Source organism: Marmota flaviventris, chromosome 6 (genome assembly GCF_047511675.1).
Source record: "Marmota flaviventris isolate mMarFla1 chromosome 6, mMarFla1.hap1, whole genome shotgun sequence".
NCBI classification, from domain to species: domain Eukaryota; kingdom Metazoa; phylum Chordata; class Mammalia; order Rodentia; family Sciuridae; genus Marmota; species Marmota flaviventris.
The window spans coordinates 14,172,345-14,187,302 of NC_092503.1; the positions used below are offsets into that span (position 1 = coordinate 14,172,345).

The window sequence follows — 14,958 nt, forward strand, 5'->3', positions numbered from 1 at the left end:
ACCAGTGTGAACTGTCCATTTAACACCAGTGTGAACCACAACCCTGTGGGGAAGCCACTATTGCTTCTTTTCAGGGCAGAGGGATGCTCTGACCTGCTACCAAGCTTGCACAGTAGGTGCAAAGCTTGGATAGCACAGCTGATGATGAGAAGGCAGACTTTAGGAGACCTGGTGGTTGCTTGGCTAAGTGACTGGAAGGTGGCTTTCCAGGTAGGATCTGCTTTGCTTCTGTGTTTCCATTGAGATGTGGGGCCTAAGCCCTTTTCAGTGTCAGCTGATGGTTTAGGATAAGGGTGAGTGCAGAGGATCTTGGAAATAGCTGTTTCTACTCCAGGTAACCCTCTCTTGCCTTTCTCCAGCTCTCTGTGCCACAGGTAGGGTCAGGACTGCAGCTGAGACCATCATGCACTCCATTCTGGACAGCACCAGTCCTGAGCTAGACAAAAGAGACCCTTTCTGGAATTTTTTTTTCTTATGTTTGAGTTCAAACCTAGGGCCTTGCTTACTCTGGACAAGTACTCTGTCACTGAGCCACAGCTACAGGACACCTCTCTTCTGAGGTTGTACATGGAGGTTGTAAGCTAGAAACCCCTTCTTCTAGGGTTGCTAAGCTAGGAGATGAAAATGCTGTATAGAGCTTTAAATGGCCCTCTTTCTAGTACATGGAGCTCTGATCTGCAGAAGGAGCTTTACAGCAATAAGCAGAGTGGAGAAAGAGAGAGAGAGAGAGAGAGAGAGAGAGAGAGAGAGAGACTCTATTCAGTCACAAGACCCTAGTTCTTATATAGTTTTCATTTGACCTTTGAGCTTTCATAGTATCCTTCCTAACATGTGAATCAACAAATTCTCTCTTTGCTTAAGATAATGGGAGTTGAGTTTCTGCCACTTTCAACAGAAAGAATCCTGACTGTTCCAGTAAATTTTGAGCTGAGCCCCAGCACAAGGTGGGGAGGGTTGAGTAGTATTAAGAAGGGCTGGATGGAATGTGCTTGTCTTGGGACCACAGATTTTCTATCAGCTAAACCTCCAGAAATAAGCACTTCCTGCTCAATCACACTATCTTATAGGGAGTAGAAGGCACAGAGATTTTCTCCTAGTTATGAGTATGTAGCACTATTTTTTAGCCTCCCTTCATTCAGCTCACTGGCCATCTCATGACTAACTTCTCTTCCCCTCCTCTGTCCTCACCAGCACCTTCAAATTAAAATCTTCCTAGTTTGCAGCCCCCAACTTAATACTGTTTAAATGTAATTCAAAAGTTACTGCCCATGCAGCAATCTGTGGGTTGGGATTAAAGAAAACACCTCCTTAGAGGAACTTATAGTAAACAGAGTTGTAATTGCCCAGAATAGAAAATGGCTAAGGTTTAAAACAAACAAAACAACAACAACAACAACAAAATAAGAGTGGCTAGCATGCCATCAAATACCATCAAGTCATTTTTGGTACCTGGAGGCACATGGATCCAAAATAAACAAAGCACATAATAAGCAAGCAGCAGACAGGTAGTGGGATAAGAAGGAAATTTCAAAATTCCTTCACTTACATTTCATGTGGGTCGTTGACAGAGAAAGAATGTGTCTATCAGAAAAATGGGCAATGTCCAGTAGCCATGGGGTTGGATTGGACGCAGCACGTAGCATGGAGATATGCAAGGGTAGGTTGGGGTCAGGGGTGGCCCTGGCTAAGCTCCCCATGGGCTCTGCCTCTCGAGATCTGTCCTTTATGTCATTATCCACAGTCCAGCTTCATCAGCTACAGGTCCTGCCATGGACTGGATATCCTGGGAACCCACCCAGGCCACAAGGCTAAGTCAGTCCAACTTGAATGATGCAATTTTTACCAGTTTCCGTTTCTGTTACCACCCAGGATACTGGCCTCATTCACCAATGACCCCTTTCTTGTTCAAGAGAACCCAGAAATGAGGGTCAAACAGCACAGAGGGTCCTGCTTGACCCCTGGTCTTCACTTCTCCTCCTACTGTGGGCTCAGTAGCAAAGACACACTCTAGACCCTCACCAGTCCCGGGGGCCAGCATTTCACGAAGCACTTTCCAGTGGAGGTAAAAGAGGCAGCACCCAGGCTTGAGCAAGTCAAGTTTTCTCATGAGCATGGCTGCATGGGTTCCTTCATCCAGCAAGTAATAGCTGAGAACCTATTGTGTGCATCACTGTGCTCTTTGATAGGGATTCCATGCCTTATTTCCTTTCAAGTGTTAATATTTTAAGAGCAGATTTTGCCTGTGGAGAGAGGATTTTCTTAACAGTGACTCTCGAGATGTGGGCCATTCTCAGAACAAGCCTGTTTTTCCAGTCCTGCTCTGGCACCAGTACAGCTTATCATCTCATCCTTGTCAGCAGATGCTTCCTAGCTGTGCAAATATACTTAGAAATAAAAATACAGCCCTGTAAAAATGCCAATAATTGACAACAGCAGCCATCATCTTTTGGGGCCTTTCCAGCAGAATGTGGTCCATGTTTGCTGCCTATTGCCTTAAGGAGCCGTTTGAGAAACAAGAGCAATCCAAATTCCCAGAATGCTTCAGGTTCACTGGCGACCACTGTCAATGAGCAAGAACAAAGCAGGGCTGCTGGTAAGGCTGCTCCCTGGCTCCCTGCAGCAGGAGCCAGTGAGCAGACACTGAGAGCCTTCGGAGTCTTGCAGCAAGACAGACTGTTGCAACTCTGGAGATGGGTCCAAATCCCGAAGACAGCGCAGAGGAGAAAAGAAAGAGCACTTGTATGTCACTGCCCATGGTTGGCCTGGTAGGCAGATCTGAGATTCTACATACTCTGAATCTTGCAGCCACCATTGAGAGATTTAGAAAAAGTCTGTGGGAAACACGCTGGTAGAGAAGAATGGAGAGTTCAAACACACAGAGACCCCCATGCGCAAGAGATCTTGACTTTCCTCTCCTGTTCTCTGGATCTCATGAATTGGATTCTGCTCTCGGGCACCTTCTCTCCTGCATAGACACCTCTTCCTGTTTCCCTTTCCATCTTGACCCCATGCAATCTCCTCCTTATTCCTCAGCTCTTTTCTAGATAGTAGTGGCTTCTGGAAGCTGGGGGAAGGTAGGCTTGGCTCTGCAGCACACAGGTGTCTGTCTGCCACTGGCCCGAGGAAGCACAAGTAGCCCCTGGAGTCCCCAACTTGCCCTGCCGTTGGCCTCCACTGGGGGGCACTGTAGTAGAGAACTGACCAATGCGGGTCCCTGGCTTACCAGCTGCTTGAGGACAAATTCTTCAAGCAAGGCCACATTCCCTTCCCCTCCCCTTTTCCAAAAAGAAGAATGTGACAATAGGCCCTGGGAGAGTTCTTCAGTCTATGGCATCTTGATAAAAGAGGGAATGGGAGGGGGAATGATTCAAAGGGAAAAAATAGCAAAGACTAAGTTCACAGCTGTCAGTGATCTGGGCCAGGACACTGTCACTGGGCTTGGATGAGGAGGAATGCCCAGCATTCATCGAGGACCCTGTGATGAATCAGCATGCTGGCATTTTTGGGTTTCTGCAGAGAACTGTTCCCACAACCAAATAACCAAATAGAGTGTTGGCTCAGAAGTGACTTTGAGGCCCAATGGCTTGATGACCCACACTTGTGGGCTTCGCCTCTGCTACCATTCTTCCTGGGGGTGGTCCTGTCCCTGGTGGAGTCTTGGGACAACTCATGGTTGCTGCTGCCACTTGATGGCAGGGGCTGTGCTAGATGTCCTACAATGTGCAAGTCAGCCCCAGACAAACAAGGATTTTTTCCAGTCTCTACGCCTCTTGAAAGTTCTACAATAAAAATTATTGCAAATAGAAATTTGTAAGAAAAAAATTTGAGAAATGGGCTGGGAGTGTAGCTCAGTGGTAGGAAACTTGCCTAGTATGGGCAAGGTCCTGGGTTTCATCCCAGCTACAGACACAAACACTCACACCATTTCAAAAGCTTTCACAGGCTGTACTTAAAAGTCTAGTACACAAACTGGTTTATAGAGAGAGAAGATTAAGCAGAATGCATATTCTCAAATTATTAAATAACTGATTCTCTTTATGCAGTCTGTCAACTGAGGGCATTGTATAAGCTTTCCATGTGCACATTCAGTTGGATGATTTCAGGGCTACTCTGCAGATACTACAAAAAATAAAACCACAATTGGTTGTAAATATATAGAGAGGAGATATGAGACTCTTCTAAGCAAAAGTAGAACAGATGATTGTAAAAGAGTAAACACCAATGGAATATTGTGTTATTGCCTCCTATACATTTTAAGTAATTTTATAATATTACTTATAAAGGAATCCATTTTGTGAAAAGTACATATTTAAGATATTTGGGGATTCTTATTCTTTCTGTCTTATGTTGGCACTGTTTCCTGAGTTTCCCATGTACTTCCTGATACCTCCTCTGTGTTTGGCTGTTACTTTTTCCAATCTATCATCTCTTCTCCATTGCCTAGCCAAAGGATCTAGTCTCTAAGGCCTTTTCAAGTTTAAGAGACTGACTGAATATCTGCCTTGAATGTAGTGGGATATTAGGATATGTTTCTCAACATCCCAATGTATCCCATTATCCTAGCCTATTAAGATAGGAGAGTTGGCACTTTCTCATCCTGCATCATAACAAAGGAAATCACTTTTTTTCCACCTTTTTATTGGTGCACTATAATTATACATAATGGTGGGATTCTTTAATACATATTCATACATGCACACAATGTAATAGTCATGATCAATTTCAATCCTCAATATCTCTCATTTCCTGTCTTTCTCCCTCCCCCTATCCCTTGTCTCTAGTGAATTTCATGGAATCGTCCACATACACACACCTTTATTTTTCTTCCGAGACTCCACATATAAGAGAAAACATACAACCTTTGGATTTCTGAGTTTGGCTTCTATTGCTTAACATAGTGTTCTCAAGTTCCATCTGTTTTCCAGAAAATGTCATAAATACTCTTCTTTATAGACAAATAAAATTCCATTACGTATATATTCCACATTTTCTTTATCCATTCATCCACTGATGGACACCTACGCTGGTTCTATAGTTTTGCTATAGTGAATTGTGCTGCATAAACATAGGTCTGCATGTATCACTATAGTATGTTGATTTCAGTTTTTTAGGATAAATATCAAGGAGTGGTATGGGTGGGTCATATGATGGTTTCATTTCTAGTTTTTTAAGGAACCTCCATACTGATTTCCATAGTGGTTGTACTAATTTGCAATCCACCATCAGTGTAAAAGTGTTCCTTTTCCCCCATATCCTCTCCAGTGTTAATTATTGTTTGTATTCTTGATGGCTGCCATTCTGACTGGAGTGAGATGAAATCTTCATGCAGACAGAGAGGGAATCACTTTGACAATAAACTTAGAATAATGCCCAGCGTTTGCAAAAATTACTTTACTCCCTAAGTTTTCTTTCACCTTTACACTCTTTGGTTTTTCTTGGCATGTTATTACTAGATCTATTTATTTTTCTCTTTTTATTATGTACAAATAGGTTATGTTAGTTTTTCATCTTCTTCCTCTAGTGTCCATCTCTAGCTCTGCTTTTTTCCTAGGCCTGTACTTGGACAGAAAGGCTTCTGATCATCTTATATCCAAACATTCACTCTGAAAACAAGAGAGCATTTTACTTACTTTATTGCATTTTCTACTTTTCTTAAACCTGGATATCTATATTGAAATAGATATCATCTTATTTTAAATGAGTTCAATATTTTTCATCTTTTATGTGAGAGTTTTGAAAGTACATTGTTTTTTTTTTTTTTTACTATCATGCATCTAGGTGTAATATTATCTATTTCATTTCAAGATAGTCAAAGTGTTACATATATTTTTATGTTTTAAATGCCAGTAGGCATTTCCATATTTTTTTCCTATGTTTGTGATTTCCAATCTTGGCTTTCTTTCAGAATCTTCTGTGGAATTTTGTAACATGCAGCTACCCAGGTTCCTCCCTAACATGATGATTGGAAGCCAAGGAAGGAGTCTGATATCTGTGATTTAATAACATCCTCCATTAAGAAGACACATGCAGCCAGGAAGAAAAGCCATGTGATTACCTTGTTTTTTTCATATTGTGGCTCCTAAAATGTAAATATTGCTACCGAAAGTATATATTGTGTCTCTGTTCTATGAAAAGTGCCACAACACAACAATAACTTCCGGAAATTGGATTTCCTGGACCACTTGTGCTCCCCTGGGCCCCTCCCACTTTCCGGCCTGGCTGGTGAGAATGGAGAGAACTCCGAGGATCTCCTTGGAAACCACTCATTTAAGAAAGCAGAGTCCTCATTCACCTGCATCCCTAAATGACCACATGGAAGAGGACTAGGACACCAAGTTAGAAAAACAAGCCATTTTTCCTGTGCTCTCACACCACAATAGACACAGAGGACATCTGTGACCCTGAAAAGGGTGAGGACTTCTCCTCACCAGCTGCTGTCCTCTAATTCAATTTGGTTCTGACACTATCAACCTGGAGATGGCACTGGTTCCCACAGGTGAGGGCTCCATCCCCAGGACTGTGATCCCACCCCCTTCATATGCCAGCCACCAGCTCCCAGTTGTTCTACTTGGGCTTCTGACTCACCAACTGGAAATCAGGGTTCCCACAACCTCCTCCTTTCTTGAGTTACATTAATTTGCTCAAGCAGCTCACAAAACTCAGAGAAACATTGATGTTTAGTGGTTTATTATAAAGGATATTGCAAAGGGTACAGATGAAGAGATGCCTGGAACAAGCAGAGAGAGATCTCAGGTCTTTCCAGGGCTCACCACCTCCAGAAATTGCCACATGTCATCTATCCTGACGTGCTTGAGCCTTGACCTTTGGGGTTTTTGTGGAGGCTTCATGCATGAGCATGACTGGTTACACCACTGACCACTGGTGCTCAACTCAGTCTTCAGCCCTCGAATCGTGCCTGGTCTTTCTAGGGATCAGCCCCCATCCTCCATCTACCTAAAGGCTGCCAGCCATTAAGTAAATTCATTGTCATAGAAAAAAGACACTATCACTTTGAAGTGTCCATAGACAGGAAACTTCTATGCTTCTACTGATGTGTAGTTATTCACCTGGTGTGAATCCACCTATAACCCCATCTTTGTGCCAATGTGTGCAATTACACTAATGTGTATAAGACTACACACTCACAGAAGTCCGCTCTCAGTGGTCTCAATGTGAGAGAGATCAAAGTGAAGTTGAGAGTCCCTGCCAGAACCCGGCGTGGGAACATGGTGGCCCTATTCACTTGGCAATGCTCGGTCCCTATGAGTGCCCTCTTGGCAGCAATGACTATGAAACTATGTATTTCTGATTCAGTGACATTTGTCAATTTGGTAATTTTTTTTTTTTTTTTTTGTGAAATGTACTAGATGTTCTAGAAGGTAAATACTTGGTCATCAACATAGTCAAACTGACTCAGAAGAAAAATTTCTTAATGATGACTTCAGATGAACTGACTCAGATGACTTGAAGGAAAACATCTTAAATATGGACTTCTCTTTTACATTTAAGTGTCAAATATGTTTCACTTTTACATGTGAAGTCCCACTTCTTAAGCTTTTTTAATCACTTACCCTTATTCCTTTTAGGATAAAGCCATTGTGGACATGTAGTTTGTTTAGGAGTCTTAGTTTTGTTAATTATATTTGTAATATATTAATAATCATCCAAGGTTTTACCTCTTCAAGGTCAGAAAGGAAATGCTCCCAAGACAAAGTTGGTGGAAATTGTGCAGCCCATCTATTGCAGAGGAATTTGTACGAGGTTCCACGTGGGACTCCTAACCACAAGGAGCTGGCTTAGTCTCAGGAGGTCCTGACAGTTTCCTTTTCTTTCCAGAAAAGGCATTTTCTTAACTGGTATTTTAAGGATCAGGGAGCAACAACACAAAACAGGAAGCAGCTCTGACATACTGGGGCAGATTTTATTTTCCAAAGATGACCATGCCAATATCTCCTACCCACATGGCTTCTATAAGGACATCTTGGCATTCTTCCTATGAAGATATGCGGTCTGTTCACCCTCCCTTGAATGTGGATGAGCTCATAACTTGCTTGTCATCAATGGTATGGGCTGAAAGTGACTTTGCATGACTTCTAAGCATATGTCATAAAAGGTCATGAAGCTTTGGCCTTGTCAGGATATTTGCTTTGGAAGCACTTGCCACCTTCTAAGAGGTCTAGCATACCATGCTGTAGAGAGGCCACAAATGGCCATCCTATTTGATCCCACTGATAGTCCACCCAATAGCCAACATCAATTTCCAGGGAGCCAACAGAGGTAACTCCAGGTCACTTTAGCTCATGACAACCAAATTATCCCAGTTGACAAGTATCCTCATCTGAAGACCCTAACACCATGGAGAGGAGACTGTCATTCCCTCTGTGCCCTGTCCAAATTTATGACCAATATTTTAAGCCATTACATTTTCAGTTAATTCATTACACAATGGCAGTGATCAGAAGATACTTTGACATCCACATCACACACCTAGGGAGGAAAATGATGAAGAATAAGCAGGATGGAAATTAGACTCCTAATCTTGAAGGCTATGTGAAAGATGGAATTTGGGCTTCTCATTCTGCATTATGAACTCTACCACTCACCAATGCTTTGGTCCAGCCTCATTGTTATAGTGGTAAGGGTTTCAATTCATCCTAACAGCCTGAAGGAGAGTTTTCATGGTGAACAACCGAGTCCATTTTATTTCATTAAAAGCCTATGAACCTGATAATGGAATTTGTCCTCCTTTTTGGTTTGGCCAGGCAAAGAAATTGAGAGCCAAATTGTGGACCAACCTAGGATCTGAACAGAGGTGTACATCTGTGTGCTAATCTGACTCCTGAATTTATTGTCTTCTTCATGGTATTATTCTTTTATGCAGATTTTGTCAACTGTTAGTTTGCCCCTTTGCCTGGCATGAAATTTGGTCAGTCAAACCCTCTGTGGAATAAACAGTGTATGAATAAGAGAATGGAAAAGATGCTCCCTTGCTCTCTGCCAAATCAATGAACGGTGTTAGTGTGAGGAGAAGTGTTTATAAAACATCATGAAATATTCATCTGACTTAGCCTCGACTCCAGGAAAAAATGACAAACCTAAGCATATACAGTTAGCTGATTTGCACATGGTCACATCATTCTGAACCAAGCAGCCTGCTTAACTACCCTGTGATATCAGCTCCAGCAGCTAATATGTGAAGTCATGCCCTCTTCACTCTTATCTGCATGTTTATCTCCTCAACCACAAACCTTCAGAAGTATTTTTCCTTTTTATCCTAGTTATAAATTGAAATGGCTGAGAGTTTTTTCTGGTTATTCCTGTTTTGGTCATGCAGATTGTATGTATCTTTAGGTAGATCCATCCCATCATTTTCAGTGTATACTAGAGTGGATTTAAAACTCTATTGAATAACTGTAACAGGTTTACTTTATTTTTCTTAAGGAAAGGAAACTTACACTACACAAACCGAGGTACAGGATTTTAGAATTATAAATGTAAGAGATGCCTTAAGATCATCATCACACTTCAAACTTTTGAGAATCAAAACAACCTTTGTACAAATAGTGAACACCATATGTAAACTCTCATATATAAACTGGGTGAAATCAGACTTTTCTGATTCAAGCAGGGAGAATGATAGGGGAAGCCTAAAGCCCACTCCTGCTCTTCTTGCTACCAGTACCCAATCCTGTGGTGGCTCTGTGGATCCTTCTATGGTGCTTAATTTTAGCACAAGTAAGTGCAAAAAACATTGATCTCCAGAAAATGAGAGGACAAACCAGAGACTGGAAAAAATATTTGCAAAAGACACATCCAATAAAGGACTATTATACAACATATACAAAGAACTGTTCAAACTCAACAAAACCCAATTTAAAAAATGGGCCAGAGACCTTAACAAACAACTCACCAAGAAAAATATACAGATGACAATTAAGCATATAAAAAGATACTTAGCATCATATATAATTCAGAAATTGCGAATTAAAACCACAATGAAATACCACTGCACATATCTTAGCATAGCCAAAATCCAGAGCATTGACAATAGCAAATGCTGACAAGGATGTGGTGCAAAAGGAACTCTTATTTGTGTTGGTGGAAATGTATGACACAGCCATTTTGGTTTTTTATTGTTACTGTTGATCTTTTTCTTTTCCAATTTTTTTTTAAATTGGTGCATTATAATTATGCATAAGGGTGGAATTCACCATTACATATTTGTACATGCACACATTATAACAATATAATTTGGTAAATTTTGTTCCCCATAGTCTCTTTTCTCTATTCTACTTGTCTCTCTTTGATTTTTGTGAGACTCCCCCTGCATTTTCCCCTCCATTCCCTCTAGCTTTCACACATGAGATAATACGGGAGTTTGGCTTCTTTCACTTAACGTAATGTTCCCAAGGTCTATCCATTATCCTGAAAATAACATAATTTCATTTTTTTATAACTGAATAAAACTCCATTCTGTATGTATACCATATTTTCATTATCTATTCATCTATTGATAGGTTGGTTCCACAGTTTGGCTTTGTGAATCATGCTGCTATAGACATGAGTATACATATATCACCATACTACAATGACTTTAATTCAGAATAAATACCAGGGATTGATATAGCTGGGAGTAACAGTGATTCCATTCCTAGTCTTTTGAGGAACTTCTGTACTGACTTCCACAGTGGTTGGACTAACTTACAGTTCCATCAACAGTGTAAAAGTGTTCCCTTCTTCCGCATCCTCTCCAGCTTTTATTATTTTTTGCACTCTTGATGGCTGCCACTCCAGCTGGAGTGAGATGAAATCTCAGTGTAGTTTTGCATTCCCCTAATTGCTAAAGATTTTGAACATTTTTCAAACATTTTTTGACCATTTGTAGTACTTTAGAAGTGTCTGTTTAGTTCATTTGCCCATTTATTGTATGGGTTATTTGTTTTTTAGTAGTAAGTTTTTTGAGTTCTTTGTACATTATGGATATGGATCCTCTTTCCAAAGAGCTAGCAAGTACTTTCTCCCATTCTGTTGGTTCTCTCTTCCCCTCCTAATTGTCTCCTTTGCTGTACAGAAGCTTTTAAATTTTATGTCATCCCATTTACTGATTCTTACTGTTATTTACTGAGCTTTAGGAGCCCTATTGAGGAAGTCATTGTCTGTACTTATATGTAGGAGTGGTGACCCTACATTTTCTTCTAGCATTCGCAAAGTTTCTGGTCTAATTTTAGGTCTGTGATCCATTTTGTGCCCGGTGACAGAGATGGATCTAGTTTCATTCTTCTATGTATGGATAATCAGTTTTTCCAAGTACTATTTGTTTAAAAGGCTTTCTTTCTACCAACATGTGTTTGGGGAAACTTTGTCAAGGATCAGATGACTGTCTCTGTCTGGGTTTGTCTCTGTGTCTTCTATTCTGTTCCACTGGTATGTGGCACAGCCACTTTGGAAAATACTTTGGCAGTTTCTTACAAAACTAAACATACCCTTACCACACAATCCAGCAATCATGCTCTTTAGTATTTGCCCAAAGAAAGTGAAAATATATTTCCACACAAAAACTTTTCATGGATGTTTTTAGCAGCTTTATTCATAATGACCAGAATTTGGAAGTGACTGAGAGGTTCTTCAATGTGTGAATGGTTAAACTGATACATCCAAACAATGGAATACTATTCAGTGCTAAAAAATAAAAACAAGCTACTGAGCTATGAAAAAACACAGAAGAAACTTAAGTTTTGCATGTTACTAAGTGATAGAAGCCAATATGAAAAGGCTGTATATGTATGAGCCCAACTACATGACATCCTGGACAAGGCAAAACTATGGGAATAGTAAAAGATAAGTGGTTGCCAGGGGTGAACAGAGGGAAGGTTGAATAAGAGGAGCACAAGGATTTTTAGAGTACTGAAAGTATTCTATGGAACAATACAATAGTGGAGACACTTTCCAAAAGCACAGAATGCACAATAACGAGGGCGAACCTTGGTGTGACCGTAGATTTGGCATGATAATGATGTGCTAGCAGAGGTTTATTGATTATAACAATCGTCCCACTCTGGCTGGGGTGTCCATAGTGAGGGACACCGTTTAGATGGCGGAAGTGGGTATCTGGGAACTCTCTGTAGTTTACCATGACCCTAACACTATTCTGGAAAGTGAAATGAAGTCTGCTAAAATGTAAAAAATAAAGTTCAAACCACTGATTGGATGCAATTATTTTAATTGTTGACAAACAGCAGCTCAAAGAGGCAAAGGCACTGGAGCTGGAAGATGTGTGATCTGGAGAGAAGTCAGGTAGGGCAAAGAGTTGGGACTTGACTGACGTCACCCAGTTGGTAAAATAAGTGACAGAGCTTGAACTAGAATCCAAACATCCCATACCCTTAGCCCAGTGCTCAAAAACTACTCAAGGCATTTCCTCACTTCAAGGTTGGAGAGAAACTAGGGATGGCTGCCAAAGGACTCACCTCCAGAGTTCTTTGAGAAAACAATAATTTTCCTGGAATGATTTAGGAGTGATTCTGCTTTTCAAAACAGGGTTCAGGATGGTGTGGAGAAAAGGAGTAGACATGAGCAGGTATCTTCTAAAATGTCTCTTTAATTAAGGACTTTCACCAAAATGATAATGATGATTACTTTTGTGTGATAAAATCATGATCATTTGGGAGACTATTTTTCTTGGTGGCTTTTCTCTACTTTGCAAGTTCTCTGCCTTGGGCATGCATTACTTTCATAATTTGATGGAGAAAAGTGCTTTTAGAAATAAAAAAATATCAAAGTTCCTTTCATTCCTATTATTTCACAAACTGTCAACACCCAGACTGTTGAGAGGGAAATACAGCTGGTGAATGGATACTCCAAAGAATTAAGGAGCTTGCTATAGAAATATTATTTATTACTCTTTTCATAATATTTCCATCTTCTCTATGGCTGTTCACATTTATGAAACTCTTCAAATCTTATTATTTCACCAGGAAATGGAATTAATGTTACTAAAAGATTTTTTTTGAATTATTTTCCTTAGAAATACCTGAGATGTCATCAATAAGCTTAGCTACATATATAAGTACAAAGAAGGTCAGTTTCAAAGACTGACCATGCATAGTCCCTAGAGGACTTGCAAGTTGGACTGCCAAGATAGCACAGGCTCAAGGTCTTACTAGCAGGTGCTCAGGGCTTGGCTTTTACTAAGCATGAAGCCTCTGCTAACTCAATGATTCACATTCCCTTCCAAAAGAAAGGGCTATGCTTCAGGTGTCATGGTGAAAAGGCATTTCACATTCAAGTTTCATTCATCACTGTTGTTGATGCCAATTTTAAAGAATAAATAAACTTCCCCTGCCAGTTCCTTCCTGACCCACCTGCTGAACTTCCTCAGAATGGCTACCTGTCCCAGATGGACTATGGAGTCTAGTATCTGCCTTCCATTGCAGAGAACCTGGAGAGTAGTTTGCACTTGGTCCTTGGGGCCTCCGTGCATTTAGACAGGTCACAGTACGAAGAAAAGTATAGCTTGTCAGAGGAGGGCACACCTGGAGAGAAGGATCACATGCTATACTGCTTCTTCTAAGCTTCTAACTGACTAGAAAAGAGCACGTCCAATACACAAAGCCCAGAACCCAGATGGAGCAAAATCACTGGAGGAACCAGGATGTCCTCTTGTAGAAGAGTTTTAAAAGAGATGTGCTTTCAGATCTTCAACCTCTTGCCTTTCTTTCTTTCTTTCTTTCTTTCTTTCTTTCTTTCTTTCTTTCTTTCTTTCGCAAATATAGCTTTAAAAAAAGTCTGTGGCACAGGATCAATTGCAGAAGGTAAAACATAAACTATCAACCCTGTGAGTGCCCTCACTGCCTGGAAAAAGAGTAGCTCACCAGCACCATGTCTGTGCAAGTCAGGACACTTAAAATGAACGTAACAGGCACCTGTATGGATCATTAAACAGGTAACATTCCCCGATAAAAGGTAATCTGTGTTTATACTATAATCTGTATATAATTCCTGACTGCGGGTGTTTCAGTGCACAGGCAGTGCCTGGCCAGGAGGACAATGCTCTCCGGACTTTCCAGCAACCTGCACTCGTGTTCCACGGTGCACTATAAGCTTGCATTAAGTGCGCACTTTGACTCCTAGTTGGTAAAAGTGTAAACTGATAGAGTTTGCTGGAGCTGTAGGCAATATGTATTAAGGGCCTGAAAAATGTTTTGGCCCTTTTCACCAAGCAAATCCACTTCTAATAATGTATCCAAACTAATAATGAAAAGTGGACAAAGAGGTATTGAAAGCGCAAAATTAGCATTATTTATAATATCAGAGGAAAGCAATCACTTTTAAATGTTTAACAATGAAAGATTTGTTAAACAAACCAAGTTGTATCCTCATGACCAGCATGCATCCATTTACAACCTTATTTTAAAAGAAAGTACAGGCATAGAATTGTAATTAGATACATAAATATAAAGACAGTCATGTATCACAGAATGACATTTTTGTTCAGTGATGGACCACATATGGGACAGTGGTACCAAAGACTATAAAGGAACTGAAAAATTCCTGTTGCTTAGTGATGTCATAGCCATCATAATGTCCAAGTGCAAAGTAGTACATGATTGTGGGGGTGCTGGTGTGGAGAGGCCAACTGCACTGCCACTAGTAAAAAAGTGTAGCACAAATATGCATAGCACATGATATTGATCACAGTAACAAACGACTATGCTCCTGGTTTGTGTGTGTGTGTGTGTGTGTGTGTGTGTGCATAGTCGGCTGCTGTATCACCTGGGCAGCCTCATGCAATTTGTGTTTACTGAGTCTCTTGATTGCATTAAGAGGCTACAAAGAGAAACTGACCTGTACCCACCACATCTGTGCAAATAAATGTACTCTGATGTTCATACAGCAACAAAATCACCTAATGAAGCATTTCTCAGAATGCTTGCTGGTCATTAAGTCACACAGCACTAT

General features: G+C 40.7%; 1 protein-coding gene across 4 annotated transcripts in view; it reads right to left on the minus strand.

Annotated features, from left to right (window-relative positions):
• Esr1 (estrogen receptor 1) overlaps positions 1–14,958 on the minus strand; it is a 387,036-nt gene that overhangs the window by 8,990 nt on the left and 363,088 nt on the right. The gene's annotated exons all lie outside the window — the stretch shown is intronic.